Here is an 8,520-nt window from a genome sequence, read left to right as displayed (position 1 = left end):
TCTTGTCTAGAGCGAACCTTGACGAGCTTACGCTGTCGCTGAAATGGGGTTACGTTTTCACGGTCCTTCACGTCCAATTTCACACTGAGTTTGAGTGGAGTTCGCTACCCTCACCTTTAGGCGAAGGCTGTATACCGCGGGTGATCGTCTACGCAGATGCGAGCAGGCGAGGAAATGCCTTTTACGTTTAACCTGCGTCTGCTCCGGGGCCCCACGGCGTGCTTTCAACTTGGCAAACACGGATCGTCCAGTGGTGAGAGAAGCAGCACTACTGGTACTGTTGCAGTGAGCTGTATAAGTGTTAGAGATTGGACCGTACACCTTTTTAAGCTTCAGAAGAACACTTTCTACCCTATAATTCGTCATTTTTTGCATACCTTAGGTTAACTGCAAAGCACTATTTCAGCATTTCCGTTCTTCAACAGAACACACCTTCATTCGTAGTTCAGTAGCCCCTGCTTATTCCACACCAAACAAAGGCACTTTTCATAAAACCGGGCAAGGTGAGATAAGTATTCTCTATTACAGATGAAGAAACAAACAAAATCCCCCCCCCCCAAAACCTTGAGTCTCATTGAGGTTAGGTAATTTGCCAATTCAAGCTAATGATGGCTGAGCATAGATACCCAGCTGGTCCATCCCCTCAATACCTGCCTCTCAGTCATCCTTGTATAGTACCGGGGTAGTCTGGTGGTGATGTAAATACATGATCTTAGTTCTTTCCTAAAGTATACGTGATTCCTGTAAAAGAGCTTCATGCAATGACCAACAAGACAACAGGATGAAATGAATCTAAGCTGTAAAATGCCTATTTTGCTTTAGGGTTTTGCTTTTATACTTTAGCTTCATCATAAAAACTCAAATACTTCTTTTCAGAAAATTAACATTTTACATATACGTATGGAAGAAGTGGGACACGAACAAGGTAGTCTGGGGTTTAATACATGCAGTAGCTTACTTACCATGCAGTTTTCTTAGACCTATGTAACTGCAGACAAAAAACCCAAATATTAAAATTGGTTCTATTCCCTGTCTCGTAAACAGTAAGGGAGTTAATGATGGAGCTGATATTTTTGAGTGTCATTCTATGCTAGTTTCATAACTTCTATTTAACTCTGTTGTTGAAATATCATACAAATACAAGAAAACATGGTGGGAAGGGAGACAGCAATATTATTACTGCACTGATGATTGATAAGTGAATATAAAGTTTTAAAATGCTAATGCTTATGGAAAAGTAAGCATTAGCAAGCAAAAGTTTGGTTTAAAGGGGGATGAAGTTGGACTTGGAAAATTGTGAAAATGATGAAAGGACTTTAGAGATTGAGGCACTGGTTTTCAAATCTAATTTTTATCAAACTGTCTTCCTTTTCCTTATTCAGATGTGTCACTAAACTCAGCCTGTCAACCTTGGTTGAGGCTAGTAGGTAGGGGTGGGGTGGAAAGAGAAGACCAAGGTGGGCAAGAGAAGTTTTCCAAAATAGTTGAATAAGAATTGAAAGCAGGAGGAAGAAAGGGGTGAAAGAAGAGGTGTGATATATATGTGTGTATGGGCAAGAGGGGACTGGCAGAAATGTGAGATGATCTCTGAGTTTTGACAGAAGTGATAAGGAGAAGAAATGGTGAATTAGATAATATCTGTGCTACAAATCACTTGATGGCTTCTACTGCATCCAACAAGGACATTTTGAGAAGCTGTGCCAACTACTCTGAGAAGTGTTAGGGCTACAAATAAAAATAATAAAGTAACTCTTGCTCAAGTTTCACAGTCCAAGGGGTGAGACTCTTACGCAGGCAGGTGTTCCAGGACCATCCAGTCTGTACCGAGTCCATGAGAGAACTCAGGCACGCTGGGTATGGCTAACTCATGGTTTGGTCGGCCTGTTTCGCTTGTCTATTACGATGTAACAAAACACTTGAAAACTCAGTGCTTTAAAGTAACAACTTATTTGCTCACAAAACTAGTTTGGGTAGAGCTCAGCTGGAACAGTTTGTCCCTATTCTATATGGCATCTGCTGGAGCTAGAGAGTCTCAAGTGCCTTCTTCACTCCTGTGTCTCCGCCTCAGCTGGTGTAGCTGGAACACTTGAAGGTTGGCCGGTACCGTCCTCCTTCTCTGGTGTAGCCTCTCCGTATGGCTACGCTGAACTTTGACAAAGGCTCTCCTTGGTGCGCCTGGGTGGTGCAGTTGGCTAAGTGTCTGCTTTTGGCTCAGGCCTTGATCTTAGGGTCCTGGGATCAAGCCCAGCATAGGGCTCCCTGCTCAGCTGGGAGCCTGCTTGTCCTTCTCCCTCGGCCTCTGCCCCCGCTCATGCTCTCTTTCTCTCTCAAATAAATACATAAAAGTCTTAAAAAAAAAAAAAAAGAAGAAGAAGGCTCTCTACTTGACCAAACTTTAGGTAGGCTCCTTTGAGTTCTTATCTTGACTAGGCCTTGACCTCGGCCCCTGTTCTGTCTTCTGCCTGCTAGCCCAATGTTAGCAAGAATACTGCTACATTAGGCATATTTGTTAGGGTTCTCCAGAGGGACAGAACTCTAGGATATATATAGATGTATGAGATTATTATAGGAATTGGCTCACACCATTTTGGAGGCTGCGGTATGGCACGATATGCTATCTGAAAGCTGCAAACCAGCAAAGCTGATGGTATAAATCAGTCTGAGTCCAAGAACCCGAGAACCAGGAGAGCTAGCTGTTGGGTAAGTCCCAGAGTTAAGATATCTGAGAACCGGATCAGATATTGGAGGGCAAGAGATGGAGGTCCCAGTTCAAGAAGAGAGAGAAATTTGCCCCTCCTCCCCATTTTTGTTCTATTTGGACTCTCAACAGTTTAGATGATGCCTGACCATATTGGTGAAGGCAGATATTCTTTACTCAGTCTTCTGATTAAATGTTAATCTCTTCAGAAACACATTCACAGACATACCCTGAAATGTTTTAACAACTCTCTGGGCATCCCTTAGCCCAGTTAATTTGACACAGAACATAACCATCATAGTAAGTGTGGTGAGTGTCCCCCCTTGCCCTTGTTATTTGCTCACCCTCAATATCTGATCAAATTCCTCATTCTGCATCTCTGATATGTAAGTCCTTGGCCTGTCTTCAACAAGAATTTACCCTCGGTAATTTTCTGTCTACTCATGCCCATATTCTGTTCTTTGGTTATAAATCTCCAACTGACTTTGCTGCATTTGGAGTTGAGCTCATCCCTCTCCTCTATTGCAATATGCCTATTGCAATAGTCTTGAATAAAGTCTTCCTTACTGTTTTACCAAGTGTCAGAATAAACTTCTTCTTTAGCAACTTCTTCATAGCATGGTAGTTTCAGGACTTCTTACATGGCGGCTGGCTTCTTGCAGATCACACAGTAGAAGCTACCAGGTCTTTTTAATGCCTGGTCTTGTAACTTCCTCTACATTTTATTGGTCAAAGCAGTCACAAGACCAGCTCAGTAACAGACTCATATTGTGAAAAAGCATGTGGAATGGCAGATACTACACCATTTTGAAAATATTATCTACCATAATGTCAGAAATCAATCTTCTTCTTCTCTCTTCTTCCTTCCTTTCTTCCTCCCTTCCTTTCTTTTCTGCCTTTTCTTTCTTCTTTCCTTCCCTTTCTTTCTCTTTCTTTCCTTTATCTTTCCTTCTTTCCTTCCTTCCTTCCTTCCTTCCTTCCTTCCTTCCTTCCCTCCTTCCTTTCTCCCTTTTCTCTTTTCTTTCTTTTCTTTCATAGGCTCCATGCCCAGCACAGAGCCCAATGCAGGGCTTGAACTCACAACTCTGAGATCAAGACCTGAGCTGAAATCAACAGTCGGATGCTGAACCAACTCAGCCACCCCGGCACCCCAAAAAGTCAATTTCTACAGAAGACAGAATTTACCCTAGGATAACTCTAAGTACACCAACTTGACCTAATGACAGAGCTTTCATGGTCCAGGGGTAAATGCAGAGCACAACATGGTGTTTATGAGTAAGATTTGTCTGCATGCCATATCCAGTCTCTGTTGGATTCGTATCTATATCTTGGGATGGGAGAGTACACTATTAAGTAAAATCTGTTTTAATGAAACTGTTTCATTAAAAACCCCTTAAGGCATTTGAACACAAGCAGTACTGCTTTGGCACTTTTATGGGAAAATGTTGATACCAAAGTGGAAGATAGGTGCTCTTTTCATTTCTAGAGGGACATAGTGCAATGTCTAGACACCAGGAACTGACAGTTCCCACGTAGGCACCACCCAGATTCTGACTGGTCTGAGGGAGAGGGCCACTTTGGTAGATACGGCTGATCTGAAGTTGGTGCTGTCTCAGTATTATGGCTTGGTTTCTGCCCCTGCAAAGTGAGGGAAAGGAAGTGATGCAGGAGCAGCAGTAAGAACAGAGATAATGTGAGAACATTTACTGAAGACTCAAGATAAAAAAGATTCAGTATCAAAAGACAGAGTTGTGGAAAAAAGACACACAGCTGGACTTATGCCAGTACAATTTCTTTATTTCAAGGATAAAAACAAAACCCTACAGACACCAAGATAGAAAATAAAAGTTATATATAGTGGAAACAAAACTAGACTGATAGTTTAACTTCTTAGTAAACAACAGAAGTTTTCTGAGGAAAAAGAATTGTGACCAAAGTTGTGACCCAAATTATCCTCTGTGTGATGGCAAAAGAAAACAAAATTTTTAAATATTTTTATTTATTTATGAGAGAGAGAGTGAGAGAGAGAGAGAGAGAGCTTGCATACATGAGCAAGGGGGTGGTAGAGGGACAAGCAGGCTCCTTGCTGAGCAGGGAGCTAGACTCTGGCTGGATCCCAGGACCCCTGAGATCATGACCTGAACCGAAGTCAGTCATTTAACCTACTGAGCCACCCAGGCGCCCCAAGAAAACAATTTTAAACAAGCTAGTATTTAGAAAGTATATCCCCAACTCAGCTTTTCTGGAAAAAACTATTTAAGGACATAGTCCAGTCAAGCCAAATTATATTAACATAATTGAATTGAAGAAAGTGAAAGGCATGTAACGTAGAGGAAACAGTGGTGGACACTTATATCTAATTCATACTTAAATTCAAATTTATTGATAATGTGATGTTGAAGCCAATTGCAATTGTTAAGAAAAGATTCTGAAAATTAAAAACAAGTGAGTACATTAATACTGGAACAGAGAATCTGCAAAGAACTTAGGGTTCCAATTAAAATAGTTTCTAAAATCATTTTAGCTGCTGCACCACTGGACTTTTCATAGGACCCTGACTTCTCATTTTGTGCCGCCTCGTTCTTTTTGTCCTCCCTTCTCTCTACTCGTCAGCCTCCCCCCCCCCATTGCCTGGGTACCCTGAGAATCCCAAGTTCTTGCTTCTCTTAAGCAAACTGTGAAATTTTCTCTAACCCTCCTCCCACCTAAATTCGAGGCTTGGTTTTACAGATCCCCAAACCATCAAGGTCCTCATCTCAAGAAAAGGACCTCTGAGAACCTTCGTTTAACAAAATCCACACTGTCTGGAAGGAAGTTGTGGTTTTAAATAAAAACAGTTCCTTTTGTTTTGTGAAGACCAAGTCATCTGTCAAACACTGAGTCTTACTTGTTCCATGGTTTTTGTCAATATTTTGTATTTGTAACTTTGATTCATACATTTGATGCTAAGTTATTTGAAATTTAAAGAAAGTCATAAATGATGTTAATCTCCTTTTTCATTATGTTTGATGCCTTGTATCCAGAATTATACTGTGTCTGACATAAATTTGCCTTAACTGCTTTCTTTGCATTTGCCCATGCAAGTGTGGTTGTACTTTTAGTTTTATCCATTCTTGATCAATTTAGTGTGTCTTTTATTAATGGCATATAGTTGGAGGACTTTTTTATTGACTCTAATCTGAGAGTCATTATTTTATTATATATGTTTAATCCATTTATTGCTATGGTATTATGCTGTCATTTTATGCTTCTTTGTGGCTAATTCTGCCTTTATTTCTCCCATTCTTTGATATCTTGATCAAGTATTCTGAATTGTTGTCTTTGGCTAGTGATTTAGGTGGAAATTTTTATTTTTTTTAACATTGGGGTTACCACTAAACTTTTTAAAAAATTGAATTTGTATTTTTCTAAGTTAAAAATGAAACAGTATCTATTAACACTGCCTACATAAAACTAGAAATTTAGCATGCTTTTACGACTTCTCTCCCCTTGTAGCTCGTTTCCCAATTTGGGCTAGAGTACTCTGGGATTTAAGAGTATGAAAAGTTTTAAACATTTTCTTTTCAGTTTTGAGTTATGTAGACATTCATACTGAGATTACCAGATTAACCACAATTATTAACATATTTATTCAGCTTTAAAAGTTTTATTGCTCAAACTTTGTTTGTTCCCCTAATACTTTTCCACTTACTTGTTTGGGCAGCAGGAATACTATGGTAGAACGTATCATGGTTTCTGGTTGCCCAGTGCTTTCAAAATGCCCCTCGTGGATTTGGAGAGTTCATGTTTTATGAATCCAGCTTCCTCAGTGGAGACCAAAATTTGAACTTTCCCAGACTCTACAGGCACGTGATGGCTTCTGCCAAGCATGTCCACTCAAGCAGGACTTCAATCCAGAAGTGAGCAGCATAGGGAAGCAAGTGCCGCAAGTAATCTTATTTTATGCCGAGGATGGTGTCAGATGGTTCTGGCGTTTAGGGAAAGCAAGGGGAAGATCTTTACTGAAGCAGTCTCACAGACGGTTGGGTAGCCTTTCTGCTGTTTGGCTTCCAATAATGATTTTTCTGGCCCTCATGCAGATCCCGAGAGCTACCTAATATTCTTTAAATGAACATCTTATCTTTTAGAGGTCATGTTAACAGCTCTAAGAATCCTGAGTCATACAACTATTTCAGATAAATTAAATGTTAGTTCGGCTGGTTTCAAAATTCTTAGGTATTTCCGTTCCCTTCCAAATACTGCACACATTGTTCCATTGTTTTGTTTTGTTTTTCTTTCTTTTTTGGCATTTACTATTGCGGAGAAATCTGATACCAATCTTTTTTTTTTTTTTTTTTTTTTTTTTGTGGGCAGCCTATTCCTCTCTCCCCACAGATGTTTTTAGAAAGTGTTCTCTATCTTTGGAATTAAAAAACTAAGGTGGGTCTAAATGCGGTTTTCTGTTATTTCAAGTTAACTCAGCCTATGCTACAAGATCTTTCAGTTCCAGCACTCAATCACCAATCAGAAATTTCCTTTGTGACTTTTATTTCAAGTTGACTGGCTCCGTCTTTTTTTTTTTTTTTAAGCGAGGCAAGTCTTTGGTCACTAGCTAGCTGATGATGCGTCTTTCTTAGGTTAAGTATCCACCTCTGCAAACAGCTACGGTCAGGGGAAGACTAGGTACGTGGTTCAGCGACCAATAGTGGAGCTAAGTGTTTAGATGCCAACAGGTGGTGTAGGTGGGCCAGGTAATGCTTGGCCTCATTGTCGATAGTTACTTTTCACTAATGCTGCTTTATATTCAATGGTCACCTTCACCAGTATACACTATGTTGAATATTTTTAATTAAAAAGTAACAACCACATAATTTAGGAAAGTAAGTGAATAGTCACAAATGTAGAGAAAGAATTATCCTGAATATCAGAGAAAAGAAAGTGTATTTAGCACCAAGAACAATATAATACACATAGAACATACAGGTTGAAAGAAGCATCAATGGCCTAACAAAAACCAGGGTATAGTTGTATAGACCACAGAACAGTTATTAAGAGAATGGAAGGAAAATGACCTGGTGTTTACAGGAGTTGAAGTCCCTAGTTTTTAACGCTACATAGTATTTTAAGGTCAGCAGAGTATGAGGGAATTAGAAGTTAAAAAATAATTTATATACTCTATTTCAGCAACCATGACTTTTGAAAAATTATTTGGTATATTTTGATGATCTGAGTACTCGAATATTCTTCAGCTCTTGGCAATTTCCTTTTTGCATTTCTAGCACTGTTCTTGTCCTGTTTTACATACCAAGAAACTATGTGATAACATGAATTCAGATATAGTGCAACTGGCTCCCATTCTCAGCAAAAGCTTCATCTTCACTTAACCTTGTGGTAACAGGATCTATATTTTATGGAAAAATATATGTTGACTTACAGTGCTATTTGTTCCATTTGGGCTTCTCTTTCCTTATTCCCCTCTCATTAACTTTCCTTTTAGTACCCAAGTAATTTGTAAAGTGTATTCTCAACTACCAATTTGCCACAGCTAATTGTTTGTTAATCACTCCCACTGCCCATATTAGCAAATTGGGCACATTTTCATCTGAAATAATTCTGAGGACAGAATTATTAGTTTCTTTTTTTTTTAAGATTTTATTTATTTATTTGACAGAGATAGAGACAGCCAGTGAGAGAGGGAACACAAGCAGGGGGAGTGGGAGAGGAAGAAGCAGGCTCATAGCGGAGGAGCCTGATGTGGGGCTCGATCCCACAACGCTGGGATCACGCCCTGAGCCGAAGGCAGACGCTTAACCGCTGTGCCACCCAGGCGCCCCTATTAGTCT

Source organism: Ursus arctos, unplaced genomic scaffold, assembly GCF_023065955.2.
Source record: "Ursus arctos isolate Adak ecotype North America unplaced genomic scaffold, UrsArc2.0 scaffold_5, whole genome shotgun sequence".
Taxonomy (NCBI): Eukaryota; Metazoa; Chordata; class Mammalia; order Carnivora; family Ursidae; genus Ursus; species Ursus arctos.
This window is presented reverse-complemented; position numbering follows the sequence as displayed.